Below are 19,009 nucleotides of genomic sequence, written 5' to 3' on the forward strand. Positions count from 1 at the left end.
CCCAACTTTGGATTGGTTTTGGGGCTAGTACAATCTTTGTCTGTGGAAGTCGCTGCCGCCGGCTGAGAAAGCCAGGCAAGTGGCGTTCAAGAAGGAGATGGCGGAGGAGGAAGCCAGGTACCAGGCGGCCTGTGAAGCCCGTGATGCCGCCTGGAAAAAGGAGGCGGCGGAGCTTTGGGGCGGGCGCGTCGTCGTGCCGAGGAGGTGTACGAAGACGGGTACTTCACGAGGAAGGTCATAGGCGTTGGGCGCCTCGTCGCTGCGTGGAGGTGGGCCGATAAGCTCCAGCGTGCCACCAACGAGAAGCTCCGGTGGGCGCCCAAAGAAATGGCAAGAGCGGCCGCGCGCGTCTGCCAGCAAGAGGCAGATTGGTACGTCAAGCGCTGCGAGGCGGAGGAGTCGGAGTACTGCCTCCGCACTGGGAAGACGCCGCACACCAGGGAGCTGCTAGCGAGGGGCTGCCGGAATACTGGCCCCAGGAGGGATTATTAGTTTTAGTATTGTTCGTTTCAATTTTATGCATTGTACCTAGTAGTTAAGTATCATCACGTATATGTGATGATATTATATATATATATATATATATATATATATATATATATATATATATATATTCTGTGATGATCTAATGAACAATTAATATATATATATATATTATGAATTCCATTTTCTATCTGTTTTTGTATATTAATTTGAATCTAGTTGTTATCATCCACATATACAGAATGGAATGCGTATATACACACATCGATACAGAACATATAAGAATGGAAAACAGAGTACACACATTGAAACAGAGCAATAAACAGAGCAACAAACAGAGCAATACTATGATTGCTGTGAATACATAGCTATCCACGTCGAAACGATTTTCCAAAATAAAACGCGTCCATGAGACCATGACCAGCAGCCCTTGCCTAGGGTAGCTCTTGGCTCTGCCTGAACTCGTGCAGGCGTTCGTCCAAGCGGTCGACACGCTCGCGGTACATCTGGAGCGCGATCTCGAGCTCCAAGTTGGCTATTTCATCGGATCACCAGCTCGAGGATGCGACGACCATGTTTCTCTACTGCGCCCAGGTGGACACCTGGGCCAAGGAGTGAAGGAAATATGCCCTAGAGGCAGTAATAAAGTATTATTTATTTCCTTATATCATGATAAATGTTTATTATTCATGCTAGAATTGTATTAACCGAAAACATAATACATGTGTGAATACATAGACAAACAGAGTGTCACTAGTATGCCTCTACTTGACTAGCTCGTTAATCAAAGATGGTTATGTTTCCTAGCCATAGACATGAGCTGTCATTTGATTAACGGGATCACCTCATTAGGAGAATGACGTGATTGAATTGACCCATTACGTTAGCTTAGCACCCGATCGTTTAGTATGTTGCTATTGCTTTCTTCATGACTTATACATGTTCCTATGACTGTGAGATTATGCAACTCCCGTTTACCGGAGGAACACTTTGTGTGCTACCAAACGTCACAACGTAACTGGGTGATTATAAAGGTGCTCTACAGGTGTCTCCAAAGGTACTTGTTGGGTTAGCGTATTTCGAGATTAGGATTTGTCACTCCGATTGTCGGAGAGGTATCTCTGGGCCCACTCGGTAGTGCACATCACTATAAGCCTTGCAAGCATTGTGACTAATGAGTTAGTTGCGGGATGATGTATTACGGAACGAGAAAAAAGACTTGCCGGTAACGAGATTGAACTAGGTATCGAGATACCGACGATCGAATCTCGGGCAAGTAACATACCGATGACAAAGGGAACAACGTATGTTGTTATGCGGTCTGACCGATAAAGATCTTCGTAGAATATGTGGGAGCCAATATGGGCATCCAGGTCCCGCTATTGGTTATTGACCGGAGAGGTGTCTCGGTCATGTCTACATAGTTCTCGAACCCAAAGGGTCCGCATGCTTAAAGTTACGATGACAGTTTTATTATGAGTTTATGTATGTTGATGTACCGAAGGAGTTCGGAGTCCCGGATGAGACCGGGGACATGACGAGGAGTCTCGAAATGGTCGAGACGTAAAGATCGATATATTGGACGACTATATTCGGACTTCGGAAAGGTTCCGAGTGATTCGGGTATTTTTCGGAGTACCGGAGAGTTACGGGAATACGTATTGGGCCTTATTGGGCCATACGGGAAAGAAGAAAAAGGGCCTCAAGGGTGGCCGCACCCCTCCCGTTGGTCTGGTCCGAATTGGACTAGGGAAGGGGGGCGCCCCCTTCCTTCCTTCTCTTTTTCCCTTCCTCTTTTCCTATTCCATATGGGAGGTGGAATCCTACTAGGACTAGGGAGTCCTAGTAGGACTCCACACTTGGTGCGCCCCCTCCTAGGGCCGGCCTCCTCCTCCCTTGCTCCTTTATATACAGGGGCAGGGGGGCACCCCATGGACACACTTGATATACGATATTTTAGCCGTGTGCGGTGCCCCCCTCCACCAGATTACACCTCGATAATACCGTCGTGGAGCTTAGGTGAAGCCCTGCGTCAGTGGAACATCATCATCGTCACCACGCCGTCGTGCTGACGAAACTCTCCCTCAACACTCGGCTAGATCGGAGTTCGAGGGACGTCATCGAGCTGAACGTGTGTAGAACTTCGGAGGTGCCGTGCGTTCGGTACTTGATCGGTCGGATCGAGAAGACGTATGACTACATCAACCGCGTTGTGATAACGCTTCCGCTGTCGGTCTACGAGGGTACGTGGACAACACTCTCCCCTCTCGTTGCTATGCATCACCATGATCTTGCGTGTGCGTAGGAATTTTTTTGAAATTACTACGTTCCCCAACAGTGGCATCCGAGCCTGGTTTTATGCGTTGATGCTATGCACGAGTAGAACACAAGTGAGTTGTGGGCGATATAAGTCATACTGCTTACCAGCATGTCATACTGTGGTTCAGCGGTATTGTGAGATGAAGCGGCCCGGACCGACATTACGCGTACGCTTACGCGAGACTGATTTCACCGTTGCGAGCACTCGTTGCTTAAAGGTGACCGGCGGGTGTCTGTCTCTCTCACTTTAGTTGAACCGAGTGTGGCTACGCCCGGTCCTTGCGAAGGTTAAAACAGCACCAACTTGACAAACTATCGTTGTGGTTTTGATTAGTAGGTAAGAACGGTTCTTGCTAAGCCAGTAGCAGCCACGTAAAACTTGCAACAACAAAGTAGAGGACGTCTAACTTGTTTTTGCAGGGCATGTTGTGATGTGATATGGTCAAGACATGATGTGATATAATGTGTTGTATGAGATGATCATGTTTTGTAACCGAGTTATCGGCAACTGGCAGGAGCCATATGGTTGTCGCTTTATTGTATGAGATGCTATCACCATGTAATAGTTTTACTTTATCACTAAGCGTTAGCGATAGTCGTAAAAGCAATTATTTGGCGAGACGACAAGGATACTACGATGGAGATCAAGGTGTCGCGCCGGTGACGATGGTGATCATGACGGTGCTTCGGAGATGGAGATCACGAGCACGGTGCTTCGGGGATGGAGATCACAAGCACAAGATGATGATGGCCATATCATATCACTTATATTGATTGCATGTGATGTTAATCCTTTATGCATCTTATCTTGCTTTGATTGACGGTAGCATTATAAGATGATCTCTCACTAAAATTTCAAGATAAAAGTGTTCTCCCTGAGTATGCACCGTTGCAAAAGTTCTTCGTGCTGAGACACCACGTGTTAATCGGGTGTGATAGGCTCTACGTTCAAATACAACGGGTGCAAAACAGTTGCACACGCGGAATACTCAGGTTAAACTTGACGAGCCTAGCATATACAGATATGGCCTCGGAACACAGAGACCGAAAGGTCGAGCGTGAATCATATAGTAGATATGATCAACATAGTGATGTTCACCATTGAAACTACTCCATCTCACGTGTTAATCGGACATGGTTTAGTTGCTTTGGATCACGTAATCACTTAGATGATTAGAGGGATGTCTATCTAAGTGGGAGTTCTTAAGTAATATGATTAATTGAACTTAAATTTATCATGAACTTAGTCCTGATAGTATTTTGCAAATTATGTTGTAGATCAATAGCTCACGTTGTTGCTTCCCTGTGTTTATTTTTGATATGTTCCTAGAGAAAAATTATGTTGAAAGATGTTAGTAGCATAGATGCGGATTGGATCCGTGATCTGAGGATTATCCTCATTGCTGCACAGAAGAATTATGTCCTTGATGCACCGCTAGGTGACAGACCTATTGCAGGAGCAGATGCAGACGTTATGAACGTTTGGCTAGCTCAATATGATGACTACTTGATAGTTTAGTGCACCATGCTTAACGGCTTAGAATCGGGACTTCAAGGACGTTTTAAACGTCATGGACCATATAAGATGTTCCAGGAGTTGAAGTTAATATTTCAAGTGAATACCCGAGTTGAGAGATATGAAGTCTCCAACAAGTTCTATGGCTAAAAGATGGAGGAGAATCGCTCAACTAGTGAGCATGTGCTCAAATTGTCTGGGTACTACAATCGCTTGAATCAAGTGGGAGTTAATCTTCCAGATAAAATAGTGATTGACAGAATTCTCTAGTCACCATCACCAAGTTAGTAGAACTTCGTGATGAACTATAATATGCAAGGGATGACGAAAGTAATTCCCGAGCTCTTCGTGATGCTGAAATCGACGAAGGTAGAAATCAAGAAAAACATCAAGTGTTGATGGTTAACAAGACAACTAGTTTCAAGAAAAGGGCAAAGGGAAGAAGGGGAACTTCAAAAAGAACGGCAAGAAAGTTGCTACTCAAGTGAAGAAGCCCAAGTCTGTACCTAAGCCTGAGACTAAGTGCTTCTACTGCAAAGGGACTGGTCACTGGAGGCGGAACTGCCCCAAGTATTTGGTGGATAAGAAGGATGGCAAAGTGAACAAAGGTATATTGGATATACATGTTATTGATGTGTACTTACTAATGTTTATAGCAACCCCTCAGTATTTGATACTGGTTCAGTTGCTAAAGAGTAGTAACTCGAAAACGGGAGTTACAGAATAAACAGAGACTAGTAAAGGCGAGGTGACGATGTGTGTTGGAAGTAGTTCCAAGATTGATATGATCATCATCGCACACTCCCTATACTTTCGGGATTAGTGTTGAAGCTAAATAAGTGTTATTTGGTGTTTGCGTTGAGCATGAATATGATTTGATCATATTTATTGCAATACGGTTATTCATTTAAGTCAGAGAACAATTGTTGTTCTGTTTACATGAATAAAAACCTTCTATGGTCATACACACCAACGAAAATGGTTTGTTGGATCTCGATCGTAGTGATACACATATTCATAATAATGAAGCCAAAAGATGCAAAGTTAATAATGATAGTGCAACTTATTTGTGGCACTGCCGTTTAGGTCATATTGGTGTAAAGCGCATGAAGAAACTCCATACTGATGGGATTTTGGAATCACTTGATTATGAATCACTTGATGCTTGCGAACCGTGCCTCATGGGCAAGATGACTGAAACGCCGTTCTCCGGAACTATGGAGAGAGCAATAGATTTGTTGGAAATCATACATACAGATGTATGTGGTCCGATGAATATTGAGGCTCGTAGCAGGTATCATTATTTTCTGACCTTCACAGATGATTTGAGCAGATATGGGTATATCTACTTAATGAAACAGAAGTCTGAAACATTTGAAAGGTTCATATAATTTCAGAGTGAAGCGGAAAATCATCGTCACAAGAAAATAAAGTTTCTACGATCTGATCGTGGAGAAGAGTATTTGAGTTACGAGTTTGGCCTTCAGTTAAAACAATGTGAAATAGTTTCACTACTCACGCCACCTGGAACACCACGGTGTAATGGTGTGTCCGAACATCGTAACCGTACTTTATTAGATATGGTGCGATATATGATGTCTTTTACCAATCTACCACTATCGTTTTGGGGTTATGCATTAGAGACAGCTGCATTCACATTAAATAGGGTACCATCTAAATCCGTTGAGACGACATCTTATGAACTGTGGTTTGGTAAGAAACCAAAGTTGTCGTTTCTTAAAGTTTGGGGTTACGATGCTTATGTGAAAAGGTTTCATCCTGATAAGCTCAAACCCAAATCGGAGAAATGTGTCTTCATAGGATACCCAAAGGAGACAGTTGGGTACACCTTCTATCACAGATCCGAAGGCAAGACATTCGTTGCTAAGAATGGATCCTTTCTAGAGAAGGAGTTTCTCTCGAAAGAAGTGAGTGGGAGGAAAGTAGAACTTGATGAGGTAACTGTACCTGCTCCCTTATTGGAAAGTAGTTCATCACAGAAATCTGTTCCTATGACTCCTACACCAATTAGTGAGGAAGTTAATGATGATGATCATGTAACTTCAGATCAAGTTACTACCAAACCTCGTAGGTAAACCAGAGTAAGATCCGCACCAGAGTGGTGCGGTAATCCTGTTCTGAAGATCATGTTACTAGACCATGACGAACCTACGAACTATGAAGAAGCAATGGTGAGCCCAAATTCCGCAAAATGGCTTGAGGCCATGAAATCTGAGATGAGATCCATGTATGAGAACAAAGTACAGACTTTGATTGATTTGCCCAATGATCGGCAAGTCATTGAGATTAAATGGATCTTCAAGAGGAAGACGGACGCTGATAGTAGTGTTACTATCTACAAAGCTAGAATTGTCGCAAAAAGGTTTTTCGACAAGTTCAAGGTGTTGACTACGATGAGAGTTTCTCACTCGTATCTATGCTTAAGTCTGTCTGAATCATGTTAGCAATTGCCGCATTTTATGAAATATGGCAAATGGATAAACAAAACTACATTCCTTAATGGATTTATTAAAGAAGAGTTGTATATGATGCAACCAGAAGGTTTTGTCAATCCTAAAGGTGCTAACAAAATATGCAAGCTCCAGCGATCCATCTATGGACTGGTGCAAGCATCTCGGAGTTGGAATATACACTATGATAAATTGATCAAAGAATATAGTGTTATACAGACTTGCGGTGAAGCCTGTATTTACAAGAAAGTGAGTGGGAGCACTACAGCATTTCTGATAAGTATATGTGAATGACATATTGTTGATCGGAAATAATGTAGAATTATTCTGCAAAGCATAAAGGAGTGTTTGAAAGAAGTTTTTCAAAGATAGACCTCGGTGAAGCTGCTTACATATTGAGCATCAAGATCTATAGAGATAGATCAAGACGCTTGATAAGTTTTTTCAATGAGTACATACCTTAACAAGATTTTGAAGTAGTTCAAAATAGAACAGTCAAAGAAAGAGTTCTTGCCTGTGTTACAAGGTGTGAAATTGAGTAAGACTCAAAGCCCGACCACGGCAGAAGATAGAAAGAGAATGAAAGTCATTCCCTATGCCTTGGCCATAGGTTCTATAAAGTATGCCATGCTGTGTACCAGATCTATTGTATACCCTACACTGATTTTGGCAAGGGAGTACAATAGTGATCTAGGAGTAGATCACTGGACAGCAGTCAAAATTATCCTTAGTGGAATAAGGATATGTTTCTCGATTATGGAAGTGACAAAAGGTTCATCGTAAAGGGTTACGTCGATGCAAGTTTTGACACTAAATCTAGATGACTCTAAGTCTCGGTCTAGATACATATTGAAAGTGGGAGCAATTAGCTAGAGTAGCTCCGTGCAGAGCATTGTAGACATAGAAATTTGCAAAATACTTACGGATCTGAATGTGACAGACCCGTTGACTAAAATTATCTCACAATCAAAACATGATCACACCTTAGTACTCTTTGGGTGTTAATCACATAGCGATGTGAACTAGATTATTGACTCTAGTAAACCCTTTGAGTGTTGGTCACATAGAGATGTGAACTATGGGTGTTAATCACATGGTGATGTGAATTATTGATGTTAAATCACATGGCGATGTGAACTAGATTATTGACTCTAGTGCAAGTGGGGGACTGAAGGAAATATGCCCTAGAGGCAGTAATAAAGTATTATTTATTTCCTTATATCATGATAAATGTTTATTATTCATGCTAGAATTGTATTAACCGGAAACATAATACATGTGTGAATACATAGACAAACAGAGTGTCACTAGTATGCCTCTACTTGACTAGCTCGTTAATCAAAGATGGTTATGTTTCCTAGCCATAGACATGAGTTGTCATTTGATTAACGGGATCACCTCATTAGGAGAATGACGTGATTGACTTGACCCATTACGTTAGCTTAGCACCCGATCGTTTAGTATGTTGCTATTGCTTTCTTCATGACTTATACATGTTCCTATGACTATGAGATTATGCAACTCCCGTTTACCGGAGGAACACTTTGTGTGCTACCAAACGTCACAACGTAACTGGGTGATTATAAAGGTGCTCTACAGGTGTCTCCAAAGGTTACTTGTTGGGTTGGCGTATTTCGAGATTAGGATTTGTCACTCCGATTGTCGGAGAGGTATCTCTGGGCCCACTCGGTAATGCACATCACTATAAGCCTTGCAAGCATTGTGACTAATGAGTTAGTTGCGGGATGATGTATTACGGAACGAGAAAAGAGACTTGCCGGTAACGAGATTGAACTTGGTATCGAGATACCGACGATCGAATCTCGGGCAAGTAACATACCGATGACAAAGGGAACAACGTATGTTGTTATGCGGTCTGACTGATAAAGATCTTCGTAGAATATGTGGGAGCCAATATGGGCATCCAGGTCCCGCTATTGGTTATTGACCGGAGAGGTGTCTCGGTCATGTCTACATAGTTCTCGAACCCAAAGGGTCCGCACGCTTAAAGTTACGATGACAGTTTTATTATGAGTTTATGTATGTTGATGTACCGAAGGAGTTCGGAGTCCCGGATGAGATCGGGGACATGACGAGGAGTCTCGAAATGGTCGAGACGTAAAGATCGATATATTGGACGACTATATTCGTACTTCGGAAAGGTTCCGAGTGATTCGGGTATTTTTCGGAGTACCGGAGAGTTACGGGAATACGTATTGGGCCTTATTGGGCCATACGGGAAAGAAGGAAAAGGGCCTCAAGGGTGGCCGCACCCCTCCCGTTGGTCTGGTCCGAATTGGACTAGGGAAGGGGGGCGCCCCCTTCCTTCCTTCTCTTTTTCCCTTCCTCTTTTCCTATTCCATATGGGAGGTGGAATCCTACTAGGACTAGGGAGTCCTAGTAGGACTCCACACTTGGTGCGCCCCCTCCTAGGGCCAGCCTCCTCCTCCCTTGCTCCTTTATATACGGGGCAGGGGGGCACCCCATGGACACACTTGATATACGATATTTTAGCCGTGTGCGGTGCCCCCCTCCACCAGATTACACCTCGATAATACCGTCGTGGAGCTTAGGTGAAGCCCTGCGTCGGTGGAACATCATCATCGTCACCACGCCGTCGTGCTGACGAAACTCTCCCTCAACACTCGGCTGGATCGGAGTTCGAGGGACGTCATCGAGCTGAACGTGTGTAGAACTTCGGAGGTGCCGTGCGTTCGGTACTTGATCGGTCGGATCGTGAAGACGTACGACTACATCAACCGCGTTGTGATAACGCTTCCGCTGTCGGTCTACGAGGGTACGTGGACAACACTCTCCCCTCTCATTGCTATGCATCACCATGATCTTGCGTGTGCGTAGGAAATTTTTTGAAATTACTACGTTCCCCAACAAGGAGGCGGTCGAGACTACGGACCAACGCGTTGGCATCCAGCGGGCCGCAGATAAGGCGAACGGTGGCACCCACGCGAACGGCGCGGCGGGCGTCCGGTGCAAGTACGGCGCGGCCGGCCTCTGGTGCAAGTATGACGTTGAGGGCCTCTTCCCACTCCTGGCGAGGAATGGGGGTAATGACAGGACGTGTACCCAGCTGCGACGCCGTGTCGACAGCAGGCAAGCGCCGATGGATCCGCTGTTGCTGTGTGGCGCGCCGCGCCTCTCGCTCTGCGGCGATCCAACGGTCTCGCCGTGCGGCGAGCCACAGCCTATCGGCGCGGACGCGCCTAGCTTGCTCTGCGGCGCGCCATCGATCATGTTGTGCGGCGAGCTGCAGCCTGTCGGCACTGACATGCCTATCTTGATCCGCGGCGCTCAAGCGCCATGCACCAAAGGTCTGCTCAACCCTGGAGATGACGCGCATCATGGCGTCGTCCATCGCGTTGCCGGGGAGCGCCTCGGCCTCGACGGGCCGTGGCGCCTGCTCGTTTTCCTTGTCGACGAGGTTGATGGCAGAGGCGGCGCTTTGGTGGGTTGACATGCTTGGAAAAGGTGGATGTGCTACAGGCTGCGCTTGTCGCCTCCGTGCTTCGCACTCCCGCTATGCGCAATATAGCAGGGTGGTGGGAAACAGGCGAGGAAATGGCGGGAAACGGTGGCATGTTCATAAAACGCCATCAATTAATGGAAACTTAGCATCGAGCTAGCACAAGTCGTAGATGATGATCAGATGAACACGGACCACACTAGGGAACCCGTCGGTGATGAATTCATCAATCCCAAACGGTTGAATACTAGCAAGCGTTTGCCCACAACACACACGGCCTATTCCATCACAAATAGGTCGGATGGATCAACTGTATGCCACGTATCGCACATTGTCAAAAAGTAATGCGGTAGACCTTCTTTAACATGTGTTAAAAAATAAAAAACAAGGACCTCGAGGTTAAATTAGCTGAGGGAATGGGGCATTTCGGTCATTTGACCAAAATGACGCATCCCATCACCTAATTTAACATCGACACAACTTCCCATCCAGTCACCCATCCGATGGCTACTCCAGCCTAAGCACACTTAACTTGATAGTTTTCTTACATGAGCTACTGGTGGAACAACTAGTCCTTGCTGATAGGAATGCCTCTTCACATCCTTATGGCGTATCCGGATGACCGCCCGCCCCACAATAGCCAATAGATGTTGTGTAGACAGAGCATATCACATAAGTCTTATTAGAAGCAATCGTCTGCGTTAATATCGGTCTTCGCACACATTTGTGATTACAGACCTGTTTGCCGCATATCACACACATCTTGTTATATTGAACTGTTTCTGCTCCCTTTCCTAATCACAAACAGTTCATCCGAGTGAACCGTATGCTGTATATCGCACACACCTTCATCTGACTGCCCGTTTCTTTTGTGTTGCCTAATCACAAATAGTTCATCCGAGTGAACCGTATGCTGTGTATCGCACACGCCTTCATCTGGCTGCCCATTTCTTTTGTTCCTCCTCATCGCAAATAGTTAATTGAACTGAACCGTATGCCTTCATCGCACACGCAACTAAAACTTTAACCGTGTTTGATGCATCCGTCATCGCAAACATTTTAGACATTTCTGACGGTTTTCATACACCACCGTTTGCGATTATGGCATCGCACATAGTTTCTCGAAGGGTCTCTGATTGCAGTGTCGCGTTAGCAGCATCCTGTAGTAATGCAAGGAAGCATCTCTTATTGATCAACATGATAAAAACATGTCCAAACTAACTGAGTTTTATAGCAGCGAGCTAAGAGGCATTGGGTTATTCATGGAGACAAAAACACAACTTACTTTCAGAATGTCATGCTTAAAAGGCGCGGGGAAAATAGAATTAGTGGCATTTTAAACTAATAATAATTGGCTCGATAACCCAAATGACATAGCTTCTTGCTTCATAATATTTTTTCTCGGGTTTCTTTGCCACTAGTGATGCTAATTTAGCCAATCTGCATAGTTTGGAAATGCAAAACAAGGAAACACTTCCTTTCCCTTCTATTCTAGATAAAGTAGAAATTGTGCATGTTCTTAAAGGTATGAAGAGACATGCATCTCCTGGCCCTGATGGTCTCAGTGCATCCTTCTTCCTCTCTGCTTGGAGCTTGATTGGGGATGATGTCACAAAACTAGTACAATATTTCTATAACCAAGGTAAGTTTCATCCAAACCTTAAGATGACCTACATTGCCCTTATTCCAAATAAATCTATTGCTTGCTCTCCTAAGGATTTAGGCCCATTAGCTTATGCAATGTAGTTTACAAAATAATTACTAAAATCTTGTCCAACAGACTTAAAGATATCCTCCCTAATTATATTCACGAAACTTAGCAAGCTTTTATTCAAGGAAGGAGTATGTCTAATAAAGTAATAATGTTATTGTTGCTCAAGAGATCACACATTATTTCCAATTATCTTGTTGGAAACAAAAGGCTTTTATATTAAAAATTGATCTTTCTATGGCGTTTGATAGAATTGAATGTGATTTTATTGTTCGAGCACTTTGCCGCAAAAGGGGTCATTTCATAAACTTAATTTATGAATGCATGACCTCAGCTTCTTTTGTCGTTACATTAATGGCCAGCCTTTTGGCTACTTTTGAGGTACTAGAGGTAACCCAAGGGTGTCCCCTGATGGAAATGTGCTCTACAGGCAATAATAAAATGGTTATTATTATATTTCCTTAATCCCGATAAAGGTTTATTATTCATGCTAGAATTGTATTGACCGGAAACTTAAATACATGTGAGGATAAATAAACAAATATTGTGTCCCTAGTGAGCCTCTACTAGACTAGCTCGTTGATCAAAGATTGGTAAGGTTTCCTAACCATAGACATGAGTTGTCATTTGATAACGGGATCACATCATTAGGAGAATGATGTGATGGACAAGACCAAACCATTAGCATAGCATATGATCATTCAGTTTATTGCTACTGCTTTCTTAATGTCAAATACATGTTCCTTCAACTATGAGATCATGCAACTCCCGGACACCGAAGGAATACCTTGTGTGCTATCAAACGTCACAACATAACTGGGAGATCATAAATATGCTCTACAGGTATCTCCGAAGGTGTCTGTTGAGTTGGCATGGATCGAGATTAGAATTTGTCGCTCCGTGTATCGGAGAGGTATCTCTGGGCCCTCTCGGTAATACACATCAGAAGAAGCTTGCAAGCAAAGTGACTAAGGAGTTAGTTATGAGATGATGTATTATGGAACGAGTAAAGATACTTTCTGGTAACGAGATTGAACTAGGTATAGAGATACCGATGATCGAATCTCGGGCAAGTAACATACCAACAGACAAAGGGAATTACATATGTTGTCATAAGGTTCGACCGATAAAGATCTTCGTAGAATATGTAGGAACCAATATGGGCATCCAGGTTCCGCTACTGGTTATTGACCACAGAAGTGTCTCGGTCATGTCTACATCATTCTCGAACCCGTAGGGTCCGCACGCTTAACGTTCGTTGACGATATAGTATTATATGAGTTATGTGATTTGGTGACCGAATGTTGTTCGAAGTCCCGGATGAGATCACGGACATGACGAGGAGCTCCAAAATGGTCCGAAGGCAAAGATTGATATATAGGACGATGCTATTTGGTCACCGAAAAGGTTTCGGACTGTATCAGTTAGTTATCGGATCACCGGAAGGGGTTCCGGGAAGCCCCGGGAGGTTAATGGGCCTTATGGGCTAAGAGAGGGGAACCCTGTTGGAAATATGCCCTAGAGGCAATAATAAATTGGTTATTATTATATTTCCTTGTTCATGATAATCGTTTATTATCCATGCTAGAATTGTATTGATAGGAAACTCAGATACATGTGTGGATACATAGACAACACCATGTCCCTAGTAAGCCTCTAGTTGACTAGCTCGTTGATCAATAGATGGTTACGGTTTCCTGACCATGGACATTGGATGTCGTTGATAACGGGATCACATCATTAGGAGAATGATGTGATGGACAAGACCCAATCCTAAGCCTAGCACAAGATCGTGTAGTTCGTTTGCTAAGAGCTTTTCTAATGTCAAGTATCATTTCCTTAGACCATGAGATTGTGCAACTCCCGGATACCGTAGGAATGCTTTGGGTGTACCAAACGTCACAACGTAACTGGGTGGCTATAAAGGTGCACTACAGGTATCTCCGAAAGTGTCTGTTGGGTTGGCACGAATCGAGACTGGGATTTGTCACTCCGTGTAAACGGAGAGGTATCTCTGGGCCCACTCGGTAGGACATCATCATAATGTGCACAATGTGACCAAGGAGTTGATCACGGGATGATGTGTTACGGAACGAGTAAAGAGACTTGCCGGTAACGAGATTGAACAAGGTATCGGGATACCGACGATCGAATCTCGGGCAAGTAACATACCGATAGACAAAGGGAATTGTATACGGGATTGATTGAATCCTCGACATCGTGGTTCATCCGATGAGATCATCGAGGAGCATGTGGGAGCCAACATGGGTATCCAGATCCCGCTGTTGGTTATTGACCGGAGAGTCGTCTCGGTCATGTCTGCATGTCTCCCGAACCCGTAGGGTCTACACACTTAAGGTTCGGTGACGCTAGGGTTATAGAGATATTAGTATGCGGTAACCCGAAAGTTGTTCGGAGTCCCGGATGAGATCCCGGACGTCACGAGGAGTTCCGGAATGGTCCGGAGGTAAAGATTTATATATGGGAAGTCTTATTTTGGTCGCCGGAAAAGTTTCGCACTTTATCGGTATTGTACCGGGAGTGCCGAAAGGGGTCCGGGGGTCCACCAAAGGGGTCCACCAGCCCCGGGGGGCCACATGGGCTGTAGGGGTGTGCGCCTTGGCCTATATGGGCCAAGGGCACCAGCCCCAAGAGGCCCATGCGCCAAGAGATAAGGGAAAGGGAGAGTCCTAAAGGGGGAAGGCACCTCCGAGGTGCCTTGGGGAGGATGGACTCCTCCCTGGCCGCACCCTTCCTTGGAGGAAGGGCCAAGGCTGCGCCCCCCTCTCCCTTGGCCCTATATATAGTGGGGGGGGGAGGGAGGGCAGCAATATCTAAGCCCTGGCGCCTCCCTCTCCCTCCCGTGACACCTCTTCCTCCCCGCTTGCGCTTGGCGAAGCCCTGCCGGGATCCCGCTACTTCCACCACCACGCCGTCGTGCTGCTGGATCTCCATCAATCTCTCCTCCCCCCTTGCTGGATCAAGAAGGAGGAGACGTCGCTGCTCCGTATGTGTGTTGAACGCGGAGGTGCCGTCCGTTCGGCGCTAGGATCATCGGTGATTTGGATCACGACGAGTACGACTCCATCAACCCCGTTCTCTTGAACGCTTCCGCTCGCGATCTACAAGGGTATGTAGATGCACTCCTTCCCTCTCGTTGCTAGTAAACTCCATAGATTGATCTTGGTGATGCGTAGAAAATTTTGAATTTCTGCTACGTTCCCCAACAGTGGCATCATGAGCTAGGTCTATGCGTAGTTTCTATGCACGAGTAGAACACAAAGTAGTTGTGGGCGTCGATTTTGTCAATTTACTTGCCGTTACTAGTCTTATCTTGATTCGGCGGCATTGTGGGATGAAGCGGCCCGGACCGACCTTACACGTACGCTTACGTGAGACAGGTTCCACCGACTGACATGCACTAGTTGCATAAGGTGGCTAGCGGGTGTCTGTCTCTCCCACTTTAGTCGGATCGGATTCGATGAAAAGGGTCCTTATGAAGGGTAAATAGAAATTGGCATATCACGTTGTGGCTTTTGCGTAGGTAAGAAACGTTCTTGCTAGAAACCCATAGCAGCCACGTAAAACATGCAACAACAATTAGAGGACGTCTAACTTGTTTTTGCAGGGTATGCTATGTGATGTGATATGGCCAAAAGGATGTGATGAATGATATATGTGATGTATGAGATTGATCATGTTCTTGTAATAGGAATCACGACTTGCATGTCGATGAGTATGACAACCGGCAGGAGCCATAGGAGTTGTCTTAATTTATTGTATGACCTGCGTGTCAATGAAAACGCCATGTAATTACTTTACTTTATTGCTAACCGTTAGCCATAGTAGTAGAAGTAATAGTTGGCGAGACAACTTCATGAAGACACAATGATGGAGATCATGATGGATCATGATGATGGAGATCATGGTGTCATGCCGGTGACGAAGGTGATCATGCCGCGCCTCGAAGATGGAGATCAAAAGGCGCAAGATGATATTGGCCATATCACGTCACTTTATGATTTGCATGTGATGTTTATCATGTTTACATCTTATTTGCTTAGAACGACGGTAGCATAAATAAGATGATCCCTCACTAAAATTTCAAGAGACGTGTTCCCCCTAACTGTGCACCGTTGCGAAGGTTCGTTGTTTCGAAGCACCACGTGATGATCGGGTGTGATAGATTCTAACGTTCGAATACAACGGGTGTTGACGAGCCTAGCATGTACAGACATGGCCTCGGAACACATGCGAAACACTTAGGTTGACTTGACGAGCCTAGCATGTACAGACATGGCCTCGGAACACAAGAGACCGAAAGGTCGAACATGAGTCGTATAGTAGATACGATCAACATGGAGATGTTCACCGATGATGACTAGTCCGTCTCACGTGATGATCGGACACGGCCTAGTTTGACTCGGATCATGTATCACTTAGATGACTAGAGGGATGTCTATCTGAGTGGGAGTTCATTAATAATCAGATGAACTTCATTATCATGAACATAGTCAAAAGGTCTTTGCAAATTATGTCATAGCTTACGCTTTAGTTCTACTGTTTAAGATATGTTCCTAGAGAAAATTTAGTTGAAAGTTGATAGTAGCAATTATGCGGACTGGGTCCGTAAACTGAGGATTGTCCTCATTGCTGCACAGAAGGCTTATGTCCTTAATGCACCGCTCGGTGTGCTGAACCTCAGCGTCGTCTGTAGATGTTGCGAAACATCTGACATACACGTTTTGATGACTACGTGATAGTTCAGTGCGTAATGCTAACGGTTTAGAATTGTGGCACCAAAGACGTTTTTGAAACGTCGCAGAACATATGAGATGTTCCGAAGACTGAAATTGGGATTTCAGACTAGTGCCCACGTCAAGAGGTATGAGACCTCTGACAAGTTTCTTAAGCCTGCAAACTAAGGGAGAAAAGCTCAATCGTTGAGCATGTGCTCAGATTGTCTGAGTACTACAATCACTTGAATCGAGTGGGAGTTAATCTTCCAGATGAGATAGTGATGGTTCTCCATAGTCACTGCCACCAAGCTATTAGAGCTTCGTGATGAACTATAACATATCAGGGATAGATATGATGATCCTTGAGCAACTCGCGATGTTTGACACCGCGAAAGTAGAAATCAAGAAGGAGCATCAATTGTTGATGGTTAGTAAAACCACTAGTTTCTAGAAGGGCAAGGGCAAAAGGGATACTTCATGAAACAGCAAATCATTTGCTGCTCTAGTGAAGAATCCCAAGGTTGAACCCAAACCCGAGACTAAGTGCTTCTGTAATGAGGGGAACGGTCACTGAAGCAGAACTACCCTAGATACTTGGTAGATGAGAAGGCAGGCAAGGTCGACAGAAGTATATTGGATATACATTATATGAATGTGTACTTTACTAGTACTCCTAGCAGCACCAGGGTATTAGATACCGGTTCGGTTGCTAAGTGTTAGTAACTCGAAATAAAAGCTGCGGAATAAACGGAGACTAGCTAAAGGTGAGATGACGATATGTGTTGGAAGTGTTTCCAAGGTTGATGTGATCAAGCATCGCATGCTCCCTCTACCATCGAGATTTGGTGTTTGCGTTGAGCATAAACATGATTGGATTATGTTTATCGCAATACGGTTATTCATTTAAGGAGAATAATGGTTACTCTGTTTATTTGAATAATACCTTCAATGGTCTTGCACCTAAAATGAATCTCGATCGCAGTGATACACATGTTCGTGCCAAAAGATATAAAATAGTAATGATAGTACCACATACTTGTGGCACTGCCATTTGAGTCATATTGGTATAGAACGCATGAAGAAGCTCCATGTAGATGGATCTTTGGACTCACTCGTTTTTGAAAAGATTGAGACATGCGAACCATGTCTATTGGTATATATGCATGAAGAAACTCCATGCAGATGGATCGTTTGGACTCACTTGATTTTGAATCACTTGAGACATGCAAATCATACCACATGGGCAAGATGACTGAAAGGCCTCGTTTTCAGTAAGATGGAACAAGAGAGCAACTTGTTGGAAGTAATACATTTTGATGTGTGCAGTCCAATGAGTGCTGAGGCATGCAGTGGATATCGTTATGTTCTTACTTCACAGATGATTTGAGTAGATGCTGAGTGTATTTACTTGATGAAACACAAGTCTGAATTATTGAAAGGTTCAAGTAATTTCAGAGTGAAGTTGAAGATCGTCGTGACAAGAGGATAAAATGTCTATGATATGATCATAGAGATGATATCTGAGTTACGAGTTTGGCACACAATTAAGACATTGTGGAAAGTGTTTCACAATTAATACCGCCTGGAACACCATAGTGTGATGGTGTGTCCGAACATCATAACTGCACCCTATTGGATATGGTGCATACCATGATGTCTCTTATCGATTACCACTATCGTTTATGGGTTAGGCATTAGAGACAACCGCATTCACTTTAAATAGGGCACCACGCAATTCCGTTGAGACGACACCGTTTAGAGAAACCTAAGTTGTCGTTTCTTGAAAGTTTGGGGCTGCGATGCTTATGTGAAAAGTTTCAGGCTAAGCTCAAACCCAAAGCGGATAAATGCATCTTCATAGAATACCCAAAACAGTTGGGTATACCTCCTATTTCAGATCTGGAAGCAAAAGTAATTGCTTCTAGAAACGGGTCCTTTCTCGAGGAAAAGTTTCTCTCGAAAGAATTGAGTGGGAGGATGGTGGAGACTTGATGAGGTTATTGAACCGTCACTTCAACTAGTGTGTAGCAGGGCACAAGAAGTTGTTCCTGTGGCACCTACACCAATTGAAGTGGAAGCTTATGATAGTGATCATGAAACTTCGGATCAAGTCACTACCAAACCTCGTAGGACGACGAGGATGCGTACTACTTCAGAGTAGTGCGTGATCCTGTCTTGGAAGTCATGTTGCTAGACAACAATGAACCTACGAGCTATGGAGAAGCGATGGTGGGCCCGGATTCCGACGAATGGCTCGAGGCCATGAAATCCGAGATAGAATCCATGTAT

Source organism: Triticum aestivum, chromosome 5D (genome assembly GCF_018294505.1).
Source record: "Triticum aestivum cultivar Chinese Spring chromosome 5D, IWGSC CS RefSeq v2.1, whole genome shotgun sequence".
Classification (NCBI taxonomy): Eukaryota; Viridiplantae; Streptophyta; class Magnoliopsida; order Poales; family Poaceae; genus Triticum; species Triticum aestivum.